Source organism: Phyllobates terribilis, unplaced genomic scaffold (assembly GCF_046119375.1).
Source record: "Phyllobates terribilis strain yellow unplaced genomic scaffold, ASM4611937v1 Scaffold_1__5_contigs__length_1240528914, whole genome shotgun sequence".
NCBI lineage: Eukaryota > Metazoa > Chordata > Amphibia > Anura > Dendrobatidae > Phyllobates > Phyllobates terribilis.
In genome coordinates, this window is record NW_027362761.1 from 716,288,416 (window position 1) to 716,311,292 (window position 22,877).

The 22,877-nt window shown below is 50.3% G+C and overlaps 1 protein-coding gene across 2 annotated transcripts in view; it reads right to left on the minus strand.

Moving 5' to 3' along the window:
• ADAMTS10 (ADAM metallopeptidase with thrombospondin type 1 motif 10) overlaps nt 1–22,877 on the minus strand; it is a 337,007-nt gene that overhangs the window by 220,876 nt on the left and 93,254 nt on the right. The gene's annotated exons all lie outside the window — the stretch shown is intronic.

The following is a 22,877-nucleotide window of genomic DNA, read 5'->3' on the forward strand; positions in this document are numbered from 1 at the left end:
ATTTGCAACCTATCTGTTCATCTTGTCAATGAATCAAATTTTTAACATTTGAAGGGAATCTGTCAATAAGATCAACCCCGAAAACTGCATATAATGGCATTAGACATAAATGAATCGATCCACAGAGGATCGACTTCGAGTTTAATATCACAGATTTCAAGGAATTCAGACATACTGCATTCAATTTACGAGGATTGGTCCCCCAAAAAATGTATGTGTGAGATTCCCCTAATGCCTGGCAGCTATCACATCATATGGTCTAGCACAGTCAATTGGGGAGGCTAAGACAGCCAGTATAAAAGATGGGGGCTGGCCAAGGAGTGCTATTTTATGCTATATTATACTCTGTAGGGATAGGAGGTCTGAGCACACAGATCGAACCAACTATGGATAGAAAAAAGCCTAATATGATTGTGGTGCACTACTTTCATTGCTCAGGCAGATTAAAAATGAGAGTGGTAGTCTTAGTCTGTGAATAGCATTCAAAGATTCAAGTGATGTAGAGGAAAGTGCTGTAGCTGCATAGTCAGTGTGACTGAACTGATTGAATTGAATTTTTAGAAGATTTATAAGTTTTATCATTCTTAGAAGCTCTATTGGTGTATATGATGTTGTATTGTTCATCTAAGCAATCAAGGGCTTCCTGGTAATCACTTTGTATTACATACAGTATATTGTCTTACCTAAGTCTAATGAGGTACAGCGGGTGAAATAAGTATTGAACATGTCACCAGTTTTCTAAGTAAATATATTTATAAAGGAGCTATTGACATGAAATTCTCACCAGATATTGGTAACAACCCATCCAATCCACACAGGAAAAGAAACCAAATCTTAGATGTCCATAAATTAAGTTAGGAGTAATAATGAGAAATTACACAAGGAAAAAATGATTGAGCACATGAAGAAAGAGCTGCAAAAAGCTATGGTAAGTCATGACACCAACTGAAATCTTGCCACTTAGTGAAAAATAATATCAGCTGGTTCAACTGATTGCCTACAAAAAGGTGTCTCATTACCAAGGTGCCACACAAGAAACAGCTCATGATGGGTAAAACCAGTGAGCTGTCTCAAGAATTTCACAACCTTAGTGTTGAAAAACATATTGATGGCATTGGTTACACAAGAATTTTAAAAATACTGAAGGTTCCAGTGAGCTCTGTGGGGGCCATAATCCAGAAGCGGAAAAAACATCGTTTCACCACAAGCTGGCCACGTCCAGGTGCTCCCGCAAGATTTCAGACACAGGAGAGAAAAGAATTATCAGAAGAGTTGTCCAAGAGGACCACCTGTGAAGAGCTACAGAAAGACCTGGAATCAACAGGTACAATTGTTACAAAGAAAACTATAAGTAGTGCACTCAACTTCCATAGTCTGTAAGCATGCTCATCACACAAGACTACATTGCTGAAAATAAATCATGTTCAAGCACATTTAAAGCTTGCTCAATAACATTTTGACAACCAGGTAAAATACTAGGAGAATATAATCTGGTCAGATGAGACCAAAATTGAACTCTTTGAATGCCATAATACACACCATGTTTGGAGGCCAAAAGACACTACATATCACCCCAAAAACACCATACCAACAGTCATGTTTGGATGTTGGAACATCATGACGTGGGGCTGTTTTTCAGCATATTGAACATGCAACCTTCATGTGATTGAAGGAAGGAAGAATGGACAAATGTACTGAGACATTCTTGATAAAAATCTGCTGCCATCTACCAGGATGATAAAGATGAAATGAGGTGGACATTTCAGTAAGACAATGATCCCAAACACACAGCCAAAGAAACTCTCAGTTGGTTTCAGAGAACGAAAATAAAGCTGCTAGAATGGCCCAGCCAATCACCGGACCTGAGGGTTCATAGAAGCAGCCCACGGAACCTTCAGGATTTGCAATTTGCACCTGAGCAATGCATGCAACTAGTTTCTCCATACAGGAGGTGTCTTGAAGCTTCATCACCAGCAAAGGTTTTGTATGAATTATTAAATAAATTTCAGTAAACATTTTCAATAAATTTTCCCAGTGTTATTTCTCATTATTACACATGACTTAATTCATGGACATGGTTTGATTTCTTTGCCTGTGTGGATTGGATGGGTTGTTATCGACATCTTGTGAGAATTTCTTGTCAATAGCACCTTTACAAATATATTTACTTAGAAAATTGGTGACGTCTTCAATACTTTTTTCACCCGCTGTATATGTCCTATATTTTAACCAGTATTACTAAAGACGTGTTTTTAGTACTGTAAGTTTATCCTATTATCTTAGGTGCAGCTCAGTGGTTGGCACTATTGTTTTGCAGCAAAGGGGTCCAGGGTTCAAATTCCACCCATGACGTTATCTGCAAGGAGTTTGTATGTTATTCCCATGTCCGTGTGTATTTTCTTCATTGTGATCTCTGATGGGGAAAATTATGATAATGTCTATAAAGCACAGTGGCATGAATAATGCTAAACAAGTCAAGACATCTCTCCTAACCCCGGACCACCCTCCACCAACCTCAATCTCTCCCCCACCTCACATCGAAACCCTGCTAACCTAATTAACATCAGCTGTACTCCTTCATCTCCCTCCTTCAACTGCGCACTGTGGAATCCACGGTCTGTATGCAACAAGCTTCCTTTCCTGCACAATTACTTTCTGTCCAACTCTCTCAATCTGCTGGCCCTTACTGAAACCTGGATCCAGGACTCTGACACTGTCTCCCCTGCTGCTATTTCTCATGGCGGCTTGCATTTTTCCCATTCCCCAAGACCTGCGAACAGACTTGGTGGTGGAGTCGGCTTACTCCTGTCCCCACAATGCACCTTCCAGGTCATCCCGCCAGTACCATCACTCTCATTCCCTTCTTTTGAGGTACATACCATCAGGCTCTTCCATCCCCTCTCCCTCAGAGTAGCGGTCGTATACCGTCCCCCAGGCTCACCCACCCAGTTCCTTGACCATTTTTCTGCCTGGCTGCCACACTTCATGTCCTCAGATTTACCAACCCTTATCCTGGGAGACTTCAACATCCCCATAAACAGCCCCACCTCCTCATTCGCATCCCAGCTTCTATCTTTAACCACTTCTCTCGGCCTTTCACAGCTTTCAACCTCTGAGACACACAAAGATGGAAACACCCTTGATCTGGTCTTTGTCCGGCTTAGTTCAATCCCCCACCTAAATAACTCCGCTCTTCCCCTCTCTGATCATAACATTCTCTCCTTCACGCTCACAAATCCTCGCCCGCCCCAGCACACTCCTACCTATCACACATTCAGAAATCTACAAGCCATTAACCCTCATACACTCACAGACTCCCTTCACTCATCACTGTCCCCAATCTCCTCTTCTTCCTGTCCTAATCTGGCTGTAAACCACTACAATGACACTCTCAGAAGCATGCTGGACCAATTAGCGCCCCTCACCCTCAGAACCTCTAAACACAGAGCAAAACAGCCCTGGCTCACACCGCAAACCCGATTTCTCCAGCGATGCTCTAGAAGTGCCGAACGGCTATGGAGGAAAACTCGGACACCAGAAAACTTTATCCACTACAAATTTATGTTAAAAACATATAACTCTGCCCTTCATCTCGCCAAACAGACCTACTTCACCACCCTGATCTCCTCACTATCCAACAACCCCAAAAGACTCTTCGATACCTTTCACTCCCTCCTCAGTCCTAAAGCGCAGGCCCCCACCACGGATATTTGTGCTGAAGACCTGGCCTCCTACTTCACAGAGAAAATAGACACCATCCGTCAGGAAATCATCTCCCAGCCACAAAGTGCCGTGACTCCCACCCCCCCGCACATCCCCTCTGGATCCCTCTCCTCATTTGACCCAGTCACAGAAGACGAAGTCTCCAGGCTCCTCTCTTCTTCTCATCCCACCACATGCACCACTGACCCCATCCCCTCACATCTACTCCAGCCTCTTTCTTCAGTCGTCACTACTCACCTAACTAAAATCTTCAACCTCTCCCTCTCTTCGGGTATCTTCCCCTCCTCCTTCAAACACTCCATCATCACTCCATTATTAAAAAAGCCCTCTCTTGACCCTTCCTGCACAAACAACTACAGACCAGTCTCCAATCTTCCCTTCATCTCTAAACTCTTGGAGCGCCTGGTCTACTCCCGCCTTACCAGCTACCTCTCCACTCACTCTCTTCTAGACCCATCACAGTCCGACTTCCGCCCTCTACATTCTACAGAAACTGCACTCATCAAAGTAACCAATGACCTTCTGACAGCAAAACACAATGGTGACCACTCTTTGCTCATTCTTCTTGACCTCTCTGCAGCCTTTGACACCGTTGACCACCACCTCCTACTCTCTATGCTTCACTCAATCGGCATAAAGGACACTGCTCTCTCCTGGTTCTCCTCCTACCTATCTGACCGCTCTTTCAGTGTATCGTTCGCTGGCTCCACTTCTTCCCCTCTTCCTCTCACTATTGGGGTTCCTCAGGGTTCAGTCCTTGGCCCTCTTCTCTTCTCTCTCTACACAGCCCCAATTGGACAGACAATCAGCAAATTTGGTTTGCAGTATCATCTTTATGCTGATGACACACAACTATACACCTCATCCCCTGACCTTACCCCCGCTGTACTACAGAACACCAGTGACTGTCTGGCCGCAGTTTCTAAAATCATGTCCGCTCTCTATCTGAAACTCAACCTCTCAAAAACTGAACTTCTTCTGTTCCCGCCGTCCACTCACCTCTCTAAATCTGACATCTCTCTCTCAGTGTGTGGCACCACAATAAGGCCGAGCAAACAGGCGCGTTGCTTGGGCGTTGTGTTTGACACCACTCTCTCCTTCACCCTCCACATACAATCTCTTGCCCGCTCTTGTCGCTTGCACCTGAAGAACATCTCTAGAATCCGCCCCTTTCTCACCTTGGAAACAACAAAAACCCTCACTGTTGCCCTGATCCACTCCCGCCTTGACTACTGTAACTCTCTCTTAATTGGCCTCCCCCTCACTCGACTTTCCCCCCTCCAGTCCATCCTTAATGCTGCAGCCAGGGTCATCTATCTGGCTAATCGTTACTCAGACGCTTCCGCTCTGTGCCAGTCATTGCACTGGCTGCCCATGAATTATAGGATCCGATTTAAATTGCTTGTTCTCACCCACAAAGCTCTCCACAGTGTGGCACCCCCCTACATCTCTTCCCTCATCTCTGTCTATCGGCCTACCCGTTTTCTACGCTCTGCAAGCGACTTTCGACTAACATCCGCACTAATCCGTACCTCCCACTCCCGGCTTCAAGACTTCTCCCGAGCTGCACCTATTCTTTGGAATGCTCTACCCCAAGAAATTAGGATGAACCACAATTTACACAGTTTTAGGCGCTCCCTAAAAACACATCTGTTTAGGGTGGCCTATCACGTTCCCTAATCAAAGTCCTTTTATATTCTCATAGCCCATTCCTTATTTCTCCAAACATAAGTCTCCACCCAACCAAAAAGCACTAGATACTGGCTGGTGATAAGCTCATGCAGCCTCTATCTATCCCTCATCCCCTCAAGATGGCTGGACCATCCTTGTAAATAAGCCATTGTACTTTATGTCACCCCCACCTCATTGTAGATTGTAAGCTCTTAGGAGCAGGGTCGTCATTATTTTTGCTGTAATTATTGTATTATCTTTAGCTATGTTACTTATGACTGTTGTACATGAACCTGTGAATTGTTAAGCGCTGCGGAATATGTTGGCGCTATATAAATAAAGATTATTATTATTATTATTATTATTAAATATACTGTATATTAAGGGGTTGTTTTCCTTTTATAAGCTTCTGATTTTGGACTATGCTTTAAGTAGTATTGATCAGTACTATTTGTAAGCGATTGCCATGTACTCAGGCAATAAGAGCCCCCTGATCTCTATAAATGACTGATTGGAGTTTTGTGCAGCAGCATATTGTAGAGAGAATGCTTTTAATGTGCCATCCATCACTCAGCTATGACGTTCCATAGAGCTTGCAACAGTTTTTGACTTGGTGACATACTGTGGTACAATCGCCTACAATTAAATAGGTGGCATATTACACAATTGCCAAACCTAGAGGTTAAATGGAGCCATTCTATGCTTGTGAGAATTAGAATGAATTGAGAAAGTAAATTGTATGACTGGTGAATGGTGATATGACTGCAACATTTCTAAATTAGTCCACACAATGTGACTTACCTCTCCCAGGATGAATAAAAACATAGACATCTTTATAGAAACATTGAACAATAATATGACGATGTATTGGACAGTATATTATAGTTTATTATTATTTATATTCAGAAAAGATAAACTGGTGAAACCTATACATTCCTTCTAGTTCTTCTCTACGACAGCTGCAGCCATCTCATCAGGAATGGATATAGTACCAGCAAAACTTTGATTTGAGTGTTTTCTTGTATATGGTGCTGGCTGGGATTCATCCATTTTTGGTTAAGGTAAAATTGCTAAAATGTTGAGACTGTCTACTGGATACTTTAACACTTGCTAAAATATGTCATCACCCTTCCCACAGCGTCATAGGTAGAAAACCTGTATCCTAAGAATTTACTAGCCCTTTTTTCCCCATTTATGTCATTTCCCTTTTTTTACTTAAATTTGATTGCAAAAGTCAGTTTGTACTGAATGTGCCATTGTGCTGAAAGGAGGGTCTCCTTGATATATTTTGTTTTAAGGGGGAGGGTGGTGAGTACAGAGTATGCATGGAAGGGGTCTGCTTGTTTAATACAACAGTCGCAGTGTTCTCTAGCCATACTCTCTCCTGAAAGACTGTCTGTCTTTTGGGCAGTGCTTCCTGTATACATAGCTGAACTGTCTCATTATAGAATATGTCTGTTAGCATATATGCATATTGCTGTATCAGCTGCTGCAGTTAAGTCTATCGATCCATCTTCTATCACACTATTACTGTCTGCATTTAGAAGGGCCAATAATTGGTGAACGGACATGTCAGCAAAAGACACTTGTTCAGTGGGTGATCAGAAAAAGAAACCATTGTTATCAGCAGCGTGTAAAAAGGGAATGTGCTGCCGACAACATGATGCTGTATAGAAACAGAACAATTAAAGGTCATTTTGTCCCCATCAGTTGTCGTCAGCCATTGTAAACAGGCCGGTAAATGATCGCCATGCGACTTGTATATGGTTCACTAGGTCACTTTTTTGGGTCTATTAATGTGGTGCAGTCTAACTGCATTTTATTGTCATGATTACCACAAAACATTAAAAATGTGCTGCAAAATATGGCATTTTTGGTTAATCTTTTACAAAACTGCAATAATCACAACAATGATCTGCTATTGATGCATGTGACGCGCCCCTGGGCCTGTGTCGCGCTGCGTTGCGCACGCGGGAGCTTACCCGGAGCCGGATCTCTTGAGGGCTGTAGTCCCGTGGCGGTGACCCGGTCCGTGCCCAGGGAGTCAAACTGAGCGGCGATGTAACAGCGGTAGATGCAGGACGACTACGCCACCCGTTGAATGCAGCTATGGAGCTGCCGCTGCAGGACAGTCCGCTGAGGCCGGTGGATGGATGGTGCAGCGTAGATGGTATAACCCCCAACGGGAGGGGTATGGCCTCAGGGCAGCAGATGTGGATGACGGGGGTAGCAGGAACCACTCAGAGACGGTGCGGTGTAATTCAGGGTCTTTACTGGTAACAACGATAGACCCTCCCGGAGTACTTGCTAGTGAACGGGGCCTGGTCAGTCCTTGAGCAGATGGGATCCCCCCTGGCCAGGCGGAGTTGTAGGCCTCCCAAACTGACTGTACTCTTCTGGCTACCTTGCTAGAAGCGGATATAAGTAGCCCACGTCCCTGAGTGTACCGTGTGGTGCTCACCCGTATGGCCGGTGACTCGGGGCCTTCTAATGGCTTCCGCTCCACGATGGCGGTGCTGGTCCCACGCGTGTGACCGTGCCTTCGGGTTTCTGGGCCTGAGGACCTGAAATCCCCTGCCGGTCGGCTTCTGCTGCTGGGTAAGAGTTAGTCCCCACAGCCTCGGACGCCGGGTCCGGTAAGAAAGCTTCTCAGTCAGGGCGAGCTCTGCAGCTGCCAGCCCCTGACTCGTAGTAGTATTGCTTCTGCTGTTTCTTGTCTCTACTCTCCTTGACTGCTCACCCTGCTTCAGCCCCGTGTTTATATAGGGGAAGTTCTTCCCCTCCCAAGACTGGGCAGGAGGTGTGGCATGCACAAGATCCCTGACCAAAGGACCTCCCACCTGCTCTCAGACATAACATTACATTACTGTGGAAACCAGACCCCTGGGGTGCCACATTCCCCCCTAGTAAAATTTAGTACTCCGGGACTAAACACATTTTAGAAAAACATAACAAGATATAACAATAACAATACAATAAGAAACACATAAAGGTGGTCACGGCATGTCCGTAACCGGGTGCAGTCTTTGAAGAAAGCAAGGTGTCCATTTCACCAAAACAGGGAGACGTAACCAGGTAGGGGTCTGTCCTACCCCGAGTCCTTAACAGTCTCTAGTCCATCCTGGGTTACGCTCCAACTATGTACAAGTATTCCCGGTAAATCCACCAAGGATTCCTAAAAATAACTGGAAACACAAAATTATACACAAGCAACAATACACAGATAAACATAAATAAAACAATTTATACACTTCAAATCCTCCAGCGTGCGGGTAACTGGCCTCTAGTGGCCCTAGTGGACCTACGGAGCTGACTGTCTGGCCCTGAACTACAGGGTGTAGGAGCTGTCAAGGGTAAACTGGGCAGCTGTCTACCGGCTCTTTGTCTCACTAGGGGTACGGCAGGCTCACTATAAGCAGAGGGTTGATCCTCCTGTTCTGCTTGTGTGGAGTCTTCTGCCTCCTGGACCGGCTGTTCTTCCAGCTCTACCTGTTGCTCCGTAGGTGCTTGGGATGCTGGTTGGAGGAAGGTGAGTACGGGTACCACAACTGCACCATTGACTTGAGTCCAAGACCGAGGGAAGTCCCCGAGTACAGTACTAACCATATCTTCCCTTTCCTCTACGGGTCGATGGTCTTCTTGTTCCTCTTCAGGGTTCCTCAGTTGTTCGGGACACTTCTTCAGGTGGTCCCGGGATACAATGGCTGTGGTTTCCCCTCCGTCTTTACTGATGGTACAAACCTTCGGGTTCTCGTGGCTTGAGGGCAGTACGGTGTACGGGTCCTTCTCCCACTGGTCGTCCAACTTGTGGAGCCGTCTCTTCCTCTTCAAGACCTGCTCTCCGGGTACCAGGGGAACAGCGGGAGCATACTGGTTGTAAGTTTTCTCTTGTCTTTCCCTAGCCTGACAGAGACTTCGCTCCACGCTCTCCTGTACTCTCCGGTACTGCTGCTGCCTCTCTGTGTCCCAGTCTGTTTCTGGTGAAGTGTCCTCGGGTGTCAGGACTCCCATTTCCAGGTCAACAGGTAACTTACCAGGTCTTGCCCTCATTAGGTAAGCCGGGGTACAGTTGGTGGAACCTACCGGGATGTGGTTGTATAGGTCCACCAGATCGGGCAACTTCTCAGGCCACAGACTGCGTTCTTCCAGGGGCAACGTTTTTAGAAGATCCTTTACCACCTGGTTCATTTTCTCACAAAGTCCATTAGTTTGCGGATGGTAGGGTGTCGTCCTTATCTTCCGGCAGCCATACAGATTGCAGAATTCCTGGAAGACCTCCGCTTCAAAGGCAGATCCCTGGTCCGTCAGCACTTGGTCCGGGTACCCATGTGGACGGCAAAAGTGCTGCTGGAAGGCTCTAGCTGCTGTTTGAGCCGTTAAGTCCTTGACGGGGACGACAACCAGAAACCGGGAGTAATGATCCACGATGGTTAACGCGTAGACGTAGCCACTTCTGCTTGGGGTCAGTTTTACATGATCCAAGGCTACCAGTTCCAACGGTTGCCGGGTGACGATGGACTGCAGGGGAGTCTTCTGGCTGGCACGGTCCTTCCTTCTCAGGTTGCATGGGCCACAGTCTCTGCACCACTTCTCGATGGTTCCCCTCATGCCTACCCAGTGGAACCGCTCGCGCAGCAGGAACTCCAGCTTCTTCCACCCGAAGTGTCCAGCTCCGTCGTGGTATGCCTCCATCACCATGGCTGCGTCTCTTCGTGGCACCACTACTTGCCAGAGTAATTCATGCGTCCGGGAGTTAACCATTCTGCGGCACAACTTCCCTTTGTAAAGGAACAGTCGACTCTTCTCTGCCCATAGTTGTTTGGCTTCCTCCGGAGCGTCTGATTCAAGGCGAGCCTCCGGCTGAGTCAGCATCTCCTTCACCAGTCGGACGGCAGGGTCGCTGTCTTGCGTTTCCGCCCAGTTGTAGTGGGGTAAGGGGTTCAACGTAGCAGCCTGCTTACTCCTTACCCGGTGGGAATACTGGATAGTCCCATGACGGTGGAACGCAGGGAGTTCAACTTCTTCCAGTCCCTCCGGATCTTCTCCTCCATCCGGCAGGTTGGGCATCCTGGACAGGGCGTCCGCGTTGGTATTGGAGCGTCCTGCCCGGTATTTGATTGTGAACTCGTAGTTGGACAGACGGGCCATCCACCTCTGCTCCAGGGCACCGAGTCTTGCCGTGTCCAGGTGTGTCAACGGGTTGTTATCCGTGTACACGGTGAACCGGGAAGAAGCGAGGTAATGCTTAAAGCGCTCGGTGACTGCCCATACTACGGCCAGGAACTCTAGCTTAAATGAGCTGTAATTCTCGGGGTTCCTTTCGGTGGGTCGCAGTTTTCGGCTGGCGTAGGCGATTACTCGTTCCTTCCCCTGCTGGATCTGGGACAGTACGGCTCCTAGCCCGATGTTACTGGCGTCGGTGTAGAGGATAAAGGGCTGGCTATAATCCGGGTACGCCAGGATTTCGTCCCCCGTGAGGGCCATCTTCAGCTGGCGGAAGGACTCTTCTTCCAGCTCCTCCCATTTGAAGGGCGGCTTCTGGTTCTTGGCCTTCCGGGACTGGCCTATCAGGAGGTCCTGCATAGGTGCTGCCTTTTTGGTGAAACCGGGAATAAACCTTCGGTAGTAGCCTACCAACCCGAGGAACTGCCGCACTTCTTTTACGCTGGAGGGGCTTGGCCATTCCTTAATTGCGGTGATCTTATCAGGGTCGGGAGCCACTCCATCAGCGCTCACCACGTGTCCCAGGTACTGCACCTTTGGTTTCAGGAGGTGACACTTGGAGGGTTTCACCTTTAGGCCGTAACTTGCCAGAGCTTCGAACACTTCCGCCAGGTGTTTCAGGTGGTCCTCATAAGTCTTGGAATATACGATGACATCGTCCAGGTACAACAGGACCGTCTCGAAGTTTCTGTGGCCCAGACAACACTCCATTAGTCGTTGGAAGGTTCCCGGTGCGTTGCAGAGTCCGAACGGCATGCAGGTGAACTCGCTAAGTCCCATCGGGGTGGTGAATGCGGTCTTCTCCCGGTCCGCCTCTGCTACAGGAACCTGCCAGTACCCGCTAGTGAGATCCAAGGTAGAGAAGAAGTTAGCAGATCTTAAAGCAGCCAATGACTCCTCTATCCTTGGTAAGGGGTACGCATCCTTGTGTGTGATACGATTGATTTTCCGGTAATCTACACACATCCTCATGGTGTTGTCTTTCTTTCGGACTAAGACTAGTGGAGCTGCCCAGGGGCTACAGCTATCCCTGATCACCCCAGCCTCCTTCATGTCTCTAAGCATCCCCTTGGCGTGTTGGTAGTGGGCAGGGGGTACGGGTCGATACCTCTCTTTTATAGGAGGATGGTCTCCCGTGGGGATGTGGTGTTCTACCCCCTTTACTCGCCCGAAGTCTAACGGGTGTTTACTGAACACTCTCTCGTACTCCTGAACCACCCGATAGACTCCTTGTTTCTGGTGTGCGGGAGTGGAGTCAGTACCCAGATGTAGTTGCTGACACCAGTCCTCCATGTTTTTCTTAGAGCCGTTACCTTCCTCCGGGTGAGATGGAGGCAAGGGTTCCACAGATTGTATAGAATTTTGGTTAATGGTATATAATTTGGCTAGCGTGGCATACCGGGGCAGGTACACTTCCCTCTCCCCGATATTTATTATGCGAACGGGCACCCTCCCATGGCGTACATCAACCACCCCCCGTGCTGTCAAAATGGTGGGCCTACTGTCCGAGTAAACTGGTTCTACCATTGCCTGGTAATCTCTACCTCTCAGACCAATAGCTGCCCGGCACCAAATCATCATTTCACTTTTTGGGGGCATGGCAATAGGAAAAGGGTCACACATTCTTACGCTACCAATCTCACCGCCGGAGAGTTCCACCTGTTGCCGTCGCATCAGTGCCCGGATCTCTTTCTGGAGCACCCGCTGCTCGCCGGAGCTGGCGTTCTTGGCAACCTGCTGTAAAAGGAAAATCACCTCTGCAAGACAATTTTCAATTACATAAGTTCCTAGAGTTATTTTTGGGTGACTCTCATGTTTGTCAATATCTACAATGATCAGTCCCTGTGCTGCCAGTTCGACTCTACCGATTTTGATGGTCACCTCTTTAAATCCGATCTGTGGCACGGGCTGGCCATTGCTGGCGATGATACTCAAGTCGTCGTCAGGGTAGCGGGTAATATCCGAGTCATTCCAGTACTGCTTAAAGAGCACGTACGGGATGGTGGTGACCTGTGACCCGGTGTCCAGTAGGGCACTCATGGGAATGCCATCCAGTACCACAGGCAAGACTGGACGTCCTCCCACATATCTGTCGCGCCAGTTCGATGGGCCTGGTGATCTTTTTCCTGGGGGTTGGCCCTCTACCCCAGGTTGTGCCCGTTTAAAGAACAGTACCTTGCCATATGTCCAGGTTGATTGCAGCGGCGGCAGATGGGTCGTCCGTCCTCGCTGTATCGGTCACTGGGTCTTCCTCTGGCCGGTGGGGTCCTCCTTGGTCGACGCCACGGGATGTCCTCCGGTCCGGATGCCAGCTGGATCTTCCCTGGGGTGGAAGCCTGTAAAGACTGCACAGTTCGGGTTAGCGCAGCAACGCTCTTAGCTAGCTCTTGGACCTGATGGTGTAGGTCTGGAGCCGGGTCATTGTCCAAAGCCTGCGCATCAGCTCCCACAGGCCCTGCCGACAAGGGCGCCGCCTCCTGGTGGTAAGTGATAGCAGGGCGCTTGTGGGTCACAACGCCACCCTGTGCCGGTTCTCGGAGCACCCGGATGGCTCTGTCCTTGAACTGTGCAAAGCCCAGATGGGGATCCTGTAAGGCCATTGCCCGCAACTGGGTTCGGTGGGTATTACAATACAGTCCCTCTATAAACTGTTCGGTCAACAGCCTGTCCTCGTTTCCCACTCCATCAGGGTCGGTCTGCTTAATGGCCCTCAGGGCCTCTTGTAGGTTTAGTGCATAGTCCCTTATACTCTCATGCGCTCGCTGCTTGCACCCGTAGAATCTAAGCTTAATCTCGGCTGAGGTGCGGGTATCAAAGGTGTCCTTCAGCCCGGTTAGTATCCCTGCGACAGTCTTCCTCCCAGGTGGCCAGGATTTTACTTCCCTTTTGGCTGCCCCGGTTAGTTGGGCCACCAGGATGCTCACTTTTTGCTCTTCTGTGAGGGGGTACACCTGGAAGAGGCTATCCAGCTTTTCTCTAAAGTCATGCAGGGTATGTGACTCCCCTGAGTACTGGGGTAGCCAAGCTGCTCCCGGGATATAGGGCATGGTGAAGGGCATAACTGCAGCAGCGGTAGCGCTGGCGGGGGTTGAGGCAGTGAAGCTCTCCTCCGTATCCGACATCTTCCTCCCCCCTAGTGGACCGTGGCCTACCTTGCGATGATCCTCTTCCGTAGGCCGCGGCTCCGCAGTGGATCGTCAGGGTTGAGGACCTTCCGTCGCGCTCCTGTGACGTCGGCGTCTGCTGGGCTCCTTCCAGGACCTTACGCAACGTCCGGACGTGAGGCGGGGCTTCAGTTCTCGCGCGCTTTCGGAGTCCACGCCCCTCTTCTTCCCGCGCGGCGTCCTCAAGATGGCGTCCAATGGCGGGAAAACTCCACGGATGGCGGGAAGAAGGCAGAAGATGGCGCCGGATGGCGGGAAACTTCACCGATGGCGGGAAGAAGGCTGAAGATGGCGCCGGATGGCGGGAATCTTCACCACAGGTAAGTTTGAAAAGTCTCTTTTTCAGGCACGCAGTACCCGGTGGTTGCGGGCACGAAATCCTGCCGACTACGCCAAAGTTGACGCGCCCCTGGGCCTGTGTCGCGCTGCGTTGCGCACGCGGGAGCTTACCCGGAGCCGGATCTCTTGAGGGCTGTAGTCCCGTGGCGGTGACCCGGTCCGTGCCCAGGGAGTCAAACTGAGCGGCGATGTAACAGCGGTAGATGCAGGACGACTACGCCACCCGTTGAATGCAGCTATGGAGCTGCCGCTGCAGGACAGTCCGCTGAGGCCGGTGGATGGATGGTGCAGCGTAGATGCTATAACCCCCAACGGGAGGGGTATGGCCTCAGGGCAGCAGATGTGGATGATGGGGGTAGCAGGAACCACTCAGAGACGGTGCGGTGTAATTCAGGGTCTTTACTGGTAACAACGATAGACCCTCCCGGAGTACTTGCTAGTGAACGGGGCCTGGTCAGTCCTTGAGCAGATGGGATCCCCCCTGGCCAGGCGGAGTTGTAGGCCTCCCAAACTGACTGTACTCTTCTGGCTACCTTGCTAGAAGCGGATATAAGTAGCCCACGTCCCTGAGTGTACCGTGTGGTGCTCACCCGTATGGCCGGTGACTCGGGGCCTTCTAATGGCTTCCGCTCCACGATGGCGGTGCTGGTCCCACGCGTGTGACCGTGCCTTCGGGTTTCTGGGCCTGAGGACCTGAAATCCCCTGCCGGTCGGCTTCTGCTGCTGGGTAAGAGTTAGTCCCCACAGCCTCGGACGCCGGGTCCGGTAAGAAAGCTTCTCAGTCAGGGCGAGCTCTGCAGCTGCCAGCCCCTGACTCGTAGTAGTATTGCTTCTGCTGTTTCTTGTCTCTACTTTCCTTGACTGCTCACCCTGCTTCAGCCCCGGGTTTATATAGGGGAAGTTCTTCCCCTCCCAAGACTGGGCAGGAGGTGTGGCATGCACAAGATCCCTGACCAAAGGACCTCCCACCTGCTCTCAGACATAACATTACATTACTGTGGAAACCAGACCCCTGGGGTGCCACACATGCTACGAATAGATCCCAACACTAAGCTACATTTTTTTATGGGTATCATATTAAAGGGGTTGGCACATGAATAAGATTTATCAGCTATCAAAAAGAAAAAAATGTATGAATTGGGAATCACTAGAATGGAAGCCCTGAGCCTTCATTATGAAAGAGATTGAATGGAGCAGAAGTATGCCCACTACCAGTCCATTTACTGCCTATAGGACAGATCAGTATATACTATATTTATTACCCATCAGTTGTACCATATGGAGAAAAGTGTTGGAACACAACTCTTAATCATTGAACTCCAGTGCTTCATTCAGTCCCATTGACAGAGATGTATAAAATCCAGCCACTAGTAATGACATTTGCCCTTACTAACATTTGTGATAGCTGCTTAAAATGACCTATTCTATCAGAATTCGAGTGTTGTACTGTAATAGCCCACCACCATTGTAACAAGTCAGTTTTAGAAATGTCTTCCTTCCTAAATATTCCATGATCAACTGTGGTGTTATTGAGAACTGGAAGTGTTTAGGAATCAGAGTAATTCATGCAGTGACAGAATGGGGTTGATAAGTGAAAAAAGTTGCCAAGACTCTACTGGCTCAATAACTCCAGACTTCCAAATCTCCTCTGGTATTAGCATCAGCAGCCGTGAGCTTCATGGCATAGGCTTCCATTGCCAAGCAACTGCATGCAAGCCGTACATCACCAAGCACAATGCCAAGCATTGAATGAAGTCCAGTTAAGCAGTGAATATGTGCTCTGTAGAGTGATGAATCAAGTGACTACACAGCTTCTAATCTTAATCAGCCAGATATTAGATTTGTTAAGCCAGGAGAAATACACTATTATATTTGTGTTGACTTTGAATTTATGTGTTTTTCTTTGGTGGGTCAAGAAGGACAGACTAGTACTTGTATAAACCTGAATGCTGACATCTGAGTCGATATTTACTGCAACTTACTGTATGGGGGACAGCACATGGTAGCATGGCTCCATCCCGAGGGACACAAATTTGGATTCCACAGGATGCCAGCCTAAGGGAACACTGCCCTGGCTGGAAGGATACAGATCTGCTCCATTGACCATCACTGACCCTATGGAGATGTTTGGGTAAACCAGGATTGTGACCCTCCGGTAACCTGGTCCCATTGATATGTTCTGAGATGCCAAGTTGGGACCATCTGGTCACCTGGTCCCATGGAGACATTTGGGGAAAACCAGGATTGTGACCCTCCAGTCACCTGGTCCTATGGATATGTTTTGGTTAGCCTGGTTGGGACCATCCGGTCACCTGGAACCCATAGATATGACTCACCCCCTGGGCCAGCGCTGTAGTGCGGCGCGCGTGCGCGCGGGGGATACCCGGATCCGATGGGGGTAGTAGTCTTCGTGTGGCGGTGACCCGGTCCGCGCCCAGGGTGGTCAAACTAAGTGGCGGTTATTGGTATGATGGTATTAGTGTCCGACTACGCCACCCGTTGAATGCGGTTATGAAACCGCCGCTGCAGGGCAGACCGCTGAGGCCGGTGGTATAGGTGTGCAGCAATGTTGATATAACCCCCAACGGGAGAGGTATGGCCTCAGGGCAGCGGATGTGGATGATGTTGGGAGTGATGGTGTGGATGTCCCAGCACTAACGGTGCGATAAGGAAGCACGGAAACGCGAGGGTACAGTTCAGGGTCTTTACTGATGGTACAAGGCAAATTCCCCCGGGAGTACTGGCTAGTAGTTGGGGCCTGGTTAGTCTGCGAGTAAGCCGGAGTCCCCCTGGCCAGGTGGAGTTGTAGGCCTTCCCGTTAGTCTGTACCCTTCCTGGCTACCTTGCTTTCGGCGGTTACAAGTAGCCCACGTCCCTGGGTATACCGTGTGGTGCTCACCCGTATGGCTGGTGACCTGGGGCCTCCTGTTAGCCTCCGCTCCGGGATGGCGGTGCTGGTCCCTTCGTTGTGACTGAGCCTCCGGGCTTTTATGGCCAGAGGACCTGGAATCCCCTGCCGGATGGATTCTGCTGCTGGGTATATCTTAGTCCCCACAGCCTCGGACTCCTGTGTCCGGTTTTAGTACCTTCTCCCAGGGCGAGCTCTGCACAGCTCCAGCCCCTGGCGCTTCTCCTTGGCTCCTACAGAGCTCCTGAGGTCTATCTGTCCCTGTTTCTGCGTGTCCAGACCAGACTCCGTCTCTGTCTGGAACTCCTCTCTCTAACCCTGCTTCAGCCCCAGTTTATATAGGGGAAGTTCTTCCCCTCCCAGGACTGGGCAGGAGGTGTGGCATGCTTAGGATTCCTGCCCAGGAGACCTCCCACCTGCTCACAGACGTAATACTGCTATTACTGTGGAAACCAGACCCCTGGGGTGCCACATTCCCCCCTAGTGAAATTTAGTACTCCCGGACTAAACATAACAGGGTATAAACAATAACAATTAAATACATGAGATGGTCACGGCGTGTCCGTAACCGGGAAGCAATAAGGGTGTCCATTTCACCAAAGAACAGGGAGCCGTAACCAGGTAGGGGTCTGTCCTGCCCCGAGTCTTTAACAGTTTGTAGTCCATTCCTGGGTTACGCTCCAAACATATTTACAACAGAGTTCCGGTTACTCACTGTCCATAACCTGTCAGTCCATATAAAGAAACCTGTAACTGAAAAACATAATTAGCAACGGCTACAACAAAACAGGTAAACATAAAATAGTTAAAGCAACTAGCCAACTTAGATTCTCCAACGTACGGGCATCTGGCCTCTGGTAACCCTAGTGGACCTACGGAGCTCACTAACTGGTCCTGCACTACAGGGTGTAGGAGGTGTTATGGGCAGGCTGGGCAGCTTTTTGCGCACTCTTTGGCTCACTAGGAGCACGGCAGGCTCACTACTAGCAGAGGGTTGATCCTCCTGTACTGCTGGTGTGGACTCTTCTGCCTCTTGGGCCGGCTGCTCTTCCAGCTCTACTGGTTCTTCTGTAGGCACTTGCGGGGCTGGCTGGAGAAAGGTGAGGACGGGTACCACGACAGCACCGTTTACTTGTGTCCAAGACCGGGGGAAGTCTCCGAGTACAGTCCTGATCATTTCTTCCCTTTCCTCTGCGGGTCGGGGGTTTTCTTGATCTTCTTCAGGGCTTTGCAGCTGCTCGGGACACTTCTTCAGGTGGTCTCTGGAGACAACGGCTGTGGTTTCTCCTCCATCCTTACTGATCACGCAAATCTTTGGGCTCTCATGGCTTGATGGCAGTACGGTGTACGGGTCCTTCTCCCACTGGTCGTCCAACTTGTGGAGCCGTCTTTTCCTCTTCAAGACCTGCTCTCCAGGTACCAGGGGAACAGCGGGAGCATACTGATTATAAGCCCTCTCTTGCCTTTCTCTAGCTTGAGACAGACTTCGCTCCACGCTCTCCTGCACTTTCCGATACTGGTGCTGCCGCCCTGTATCCCAGTCTGCCTCTGGCGAGGTGTCCTCGGGCGTCAGGACTCCCATATCCAGGTCGATAGGCAGCTTACCAGGTCTCGCTCTCATTAGGTAAGCCAGGGTACAGTTGGTAGAACCTACAGGGATGTGGTTGTATAGGTCCACCAGATCAGGCAGCTTCTCAGGCCACATACTGCGTTCTTCCAGGGGCAATGTTTTCAGGAGGTCTATCACCACCTGGTTCATCTTCTCGCAGAGTCCATTAGTTTGTGGGTGATAGGGCGTTGTTCTTATCTTCGTGCAGCCATACAGGTTGCAGAACTCCTGGAAGACTTCCGCTTCGAAGGCTGGCCCTTGGTCTGTCAGCACTTGGTCCGGGTACCCGTGTGGATGGCAGAAGTGCTGCTGGAAGGCTCTAGCTGCTGTTTGAGCCGTTAAGTCCTTGACCGGGACCACCACCAGGAACCGGGAGTAATGATCTACGATTGTGAGGGCGTAGACATACCCAGATCTGCTTGGAGCCAGTTTCACATGGTCCAGGGCTACCAGTTCCAGTGGCTGTCGGGTGATGATGGGCTGCAAGGGAGTCTTCTGGCTGGCACGGTCCTTCCTTCTTAGGTGGCACGGTCCACAGTCTCTGCACCACCTCTCGATGGCTCCTCTCATGGCTACCCAGTAGAACCGTTCACGCAATAAGAACTCCAGCTTCTTCCACCCGAAATGTCCTGCTCCGTTGTGGTACGCCTCCAGAATCATAGCCGCGTCTCGTCTGGGGACCACTACCTGCCAGGTCAACTCATGTGTTCGAGAGTTAACCATTCTCCGGCACAACTTCTCCCTGTAGAGGAACAGCCTACCTTTCTCCTTCCACAGTTGCTTAGTCTCCTCTGGGGCGTCTGGGTCCAGACTGGCATCGGCTTGGGTCAGCATTTCCTTCACCAGACGGACTGCAGGATCACTGTCTTGCGTCTCCGCCCAGTTGTAGTGGGGCAAGGGATTGAACGTCGCGGAGCGCCTGTCCTTCACACGGTGGGAATACAGGGTAATCCCATGACTGTGGAACGCAGGGAGCTCAACTTCTTCCAGATCTTCTGGATCTTCCCCTACGTCCGGTAAGTTCGGCATTCTAGACAGGGCATCCGCGTTGGCATTTGAACGTCCTGCCCGGTATTTGATGGTGAATTCAAAGTTGGACAGGCGAGCCATCCATCTCTGTTCCAGAGCACCGAGCCTTGCAGTGTCCAGGTGTGTCAACGGGTTGTTATCCGTGTACACGATGAATTTGGAGGAGGCAAGGTAATGCTTAAAACGTTCGGTCACTGCCCACACTACTGCCAGGAACTCCAGCTTGAATGAGCTATAATTCTCAGGGTTCCTCTCGGTGGGTCGTAGCTTTCGGCTAGCGTAAGCGATTACCCGTTCTTTTCCTTGCTGGATCTGGGACAGCACGGCTCCTAGCCCGATGTTACTTGCGTCCGTGTGGAGGATAAAGGGCTGGCTGTAGTCTGGATATGCCAGGATTTCATCCCCCTGGAGGGCCATCTTCAGCTGGCAAAAGGACTCCTCTTCCAGCTTTTCCCACCTGAAGGGCGGCTTCTGGTTTTTGGCTTTTTGAGATTGATCTATCAGGAGGTCCTGCATAGGGGCTGCCATTTTGGTGAAACCGGGAATGAATCTTCGGTAGTAGCCTACCAACCCGAGGAACTGCCGCACTTCCTTTATGCTGGAGGGTCTTGGCCAGTCCTTAATCACGGTGATCTTATCAGGGTCAGGAGCCACTCCGTCAGCACTCACCACGTGTCCCAGGTATTGCACCTTTGGTTTCAGGAGGTGACACTTGGAGGGTTTCACTTTTAGGCCGTAGTTTGCCAGGGCTTCGAACACTTCTGCCAGGTGTTTCAGGTGGTCCTCGTAGGTCTTGGAATAGACGATGACATCGTCCAGGTATAACAGGACCGTCTCGAAGTTCCGGTGTCCCAGACAGCATTCCATCAACCGTTGGAAGGTTCCTGGTGCGTTGCAGAGCCCGAACGGCATGCAGTTAAATTCGCTGAGACCCATCGGGGTGGTGAATGCGGTCTTCTCCCGGTCTGCCTCTGCTACAGGAACCTGCCAGTACCCGCTAGTGAGATCCAAAGTAGAGAAGAAGTTAGCAGATTTTAATGCAGCTAAGGACTCTTCTATCCTTGGTAATGGGTACGCATCTTTGTGTGTGATACGGTTGACCTTCCTGTAGTCTACACACATTCTCATAGTGTTGTCCTTCTTTTTCACTAAGACTAGTGGAGCTGCCCAGGGGCTACAGCTGTCCCTGATTACCCCAGCCTCCTTCATGTCTCTAAGCATCCCCTTGGCGTGTTGGTAGTGTGCAGGGGGTACGGGTCGGTATCTCTCCTTTATGGGAGGATGGTCTCCCGTGGGGATGTGGTGTTCTACCCCCTTTACTCGCCCGAAGTCTAATGGGTGTTTACTAAACACTCTCTCGTACTCTTGAACCACCCGATAGACTCCTTGTTTCTGGTGTGAGGGAGTGGAGTCGGTACCCAGATGTAGTTGCTGACACCAGTCCCCCACTGGTTTCTTAGAGCCGTTACCTTCCTCTGGTTGAGATGGAGTCAAGGGTTCCACGGCCTGTACAGAATTCTGGTTTATGGTGAACAATTTAGCTAGCGTGGCATACCGGGGCAGGTGTACTTCTCTCTCACCGATATTTATGATGCGAACGGGCACCCTCCCATGGCGTACATCGACCACCCCCCGTGCTGTCAAAATGGTGGGCCTACTGTCTGAGTAGACGGGTTCTACCATTGCTTGGTAGTCTCTACCTCTTATACCAATAGCTGCCCGGCACCAAATCATCATCTCACTTTTTGGGGGCATGGCAATAGGGAACGGGTCACACATTCTCACGCTACCTATCTCACCACCAGATAGTTCCACCTGTTGCCGCTTCATCAGTGCTCGGATCTCTTTTTGGAGCACACGCTGCTGGCCGGAACTGGCGTTCTTGGCAACCTGCTGTAAAATGAGAATCACCTCTGCAAGACAATTTTCAATTACATTGGTTCCCAGGGTGATTCTAGGGTGACTCTCATGACGGTCTATGTCCACTATAATCAGTCCTTGTGCCGCCAGTTCGACTTTACCGATTTTAATGGTCACCTCCTTGAATCCCACCTGCGGCACGGGCGGACCATTGCTGGCGATGATACTCAGGTCGCCGTCTGGGTAGCGGGCTATGTCCAAATCATTCCAGTACTGCTTGAAGAGCACGTACGGGATGGTGGTGACCTGTGACCCAGTGTCTAGTAGGGCACTCATAGGAATGCCATCCAGTACCACAGGCAAGATTGGACGTCCCCCTACGTATTTATCACGCCAGTTTGATGGGCCTGATGGTCTTATGCCTGGGGGTTGGCCCTCTACCCCAGGTTGTGCCCGTTTAAATGACAGTACCTTGCCACATGTCCGGGTTGATTGCAGCGGCGGCAAATAGGTCGTCCGTCCTCGTTGTATCGATCGCTGGGTCTTCCTCTGGCCAGTGGGGTCCTCCTTGGTCGGCGCCACGGGATGTCCTCCGGTCCGGATGCCAGCTCGATCTTCCCTGCAGTAGAAACCTGTAAAGACTGCACAGTTCGGGTTAGCGCGGCAACGCTTTTAGTTAGCTCTTGGACCTGATGGTGCAGGTCTGTAGCCGGGTCACTGTTTAAAGCCTGCGCATCAGCTCCCACAGGCCCTGCAGACAAGGGCGCCGTCTCCTGGTGATAAGTGATAGCAGGGCGCCTGTTGGTCACAGCGCCACCTGGTGCCGGTTCTCGGAGCACCCGGATGGCTCTGTCCTTGAACTGTGCAAAGTCCAGGTCAGGGTCCTGTAAGGCCATTGCCCGCAACTGGGTTCGGTGGGCATTGCACAGTAGACCCTCAATGAATTGTTCAGTCAACAGCTTATCTTCATTTCCCACGCTGTCAGGGTCTGCCTGCTTAATGGCTCTCAGGGCCTCTTGTAGATTTAGAGCATAGTCTCTTATACTCTCATGTGCCCGTTGTTTGCACCCATAAAATCTTAGTTTTATTTCGGCTGAGGTGCGGGTGTCAAATGTGTCTTTCAGCCGGGTTAGTATGTCTCTGACAGTCCTCTTCCTCCCAGGTGGCCAGGACTTTACCTCCCTTTGGGCTGCCCCGATTAATTGGGCCACCAGGATGCTCACTTTTTGCGCCTCCGTGAGGGGATACACCTGGAAGAGGCTATCCAGCCTTTCTCTGAAGTCATTTAGGGTATGTGACTCCCCTGAGTACTGGGGTAGCCAGGCTGCCCCCGGGATATAGGGCATGGTGA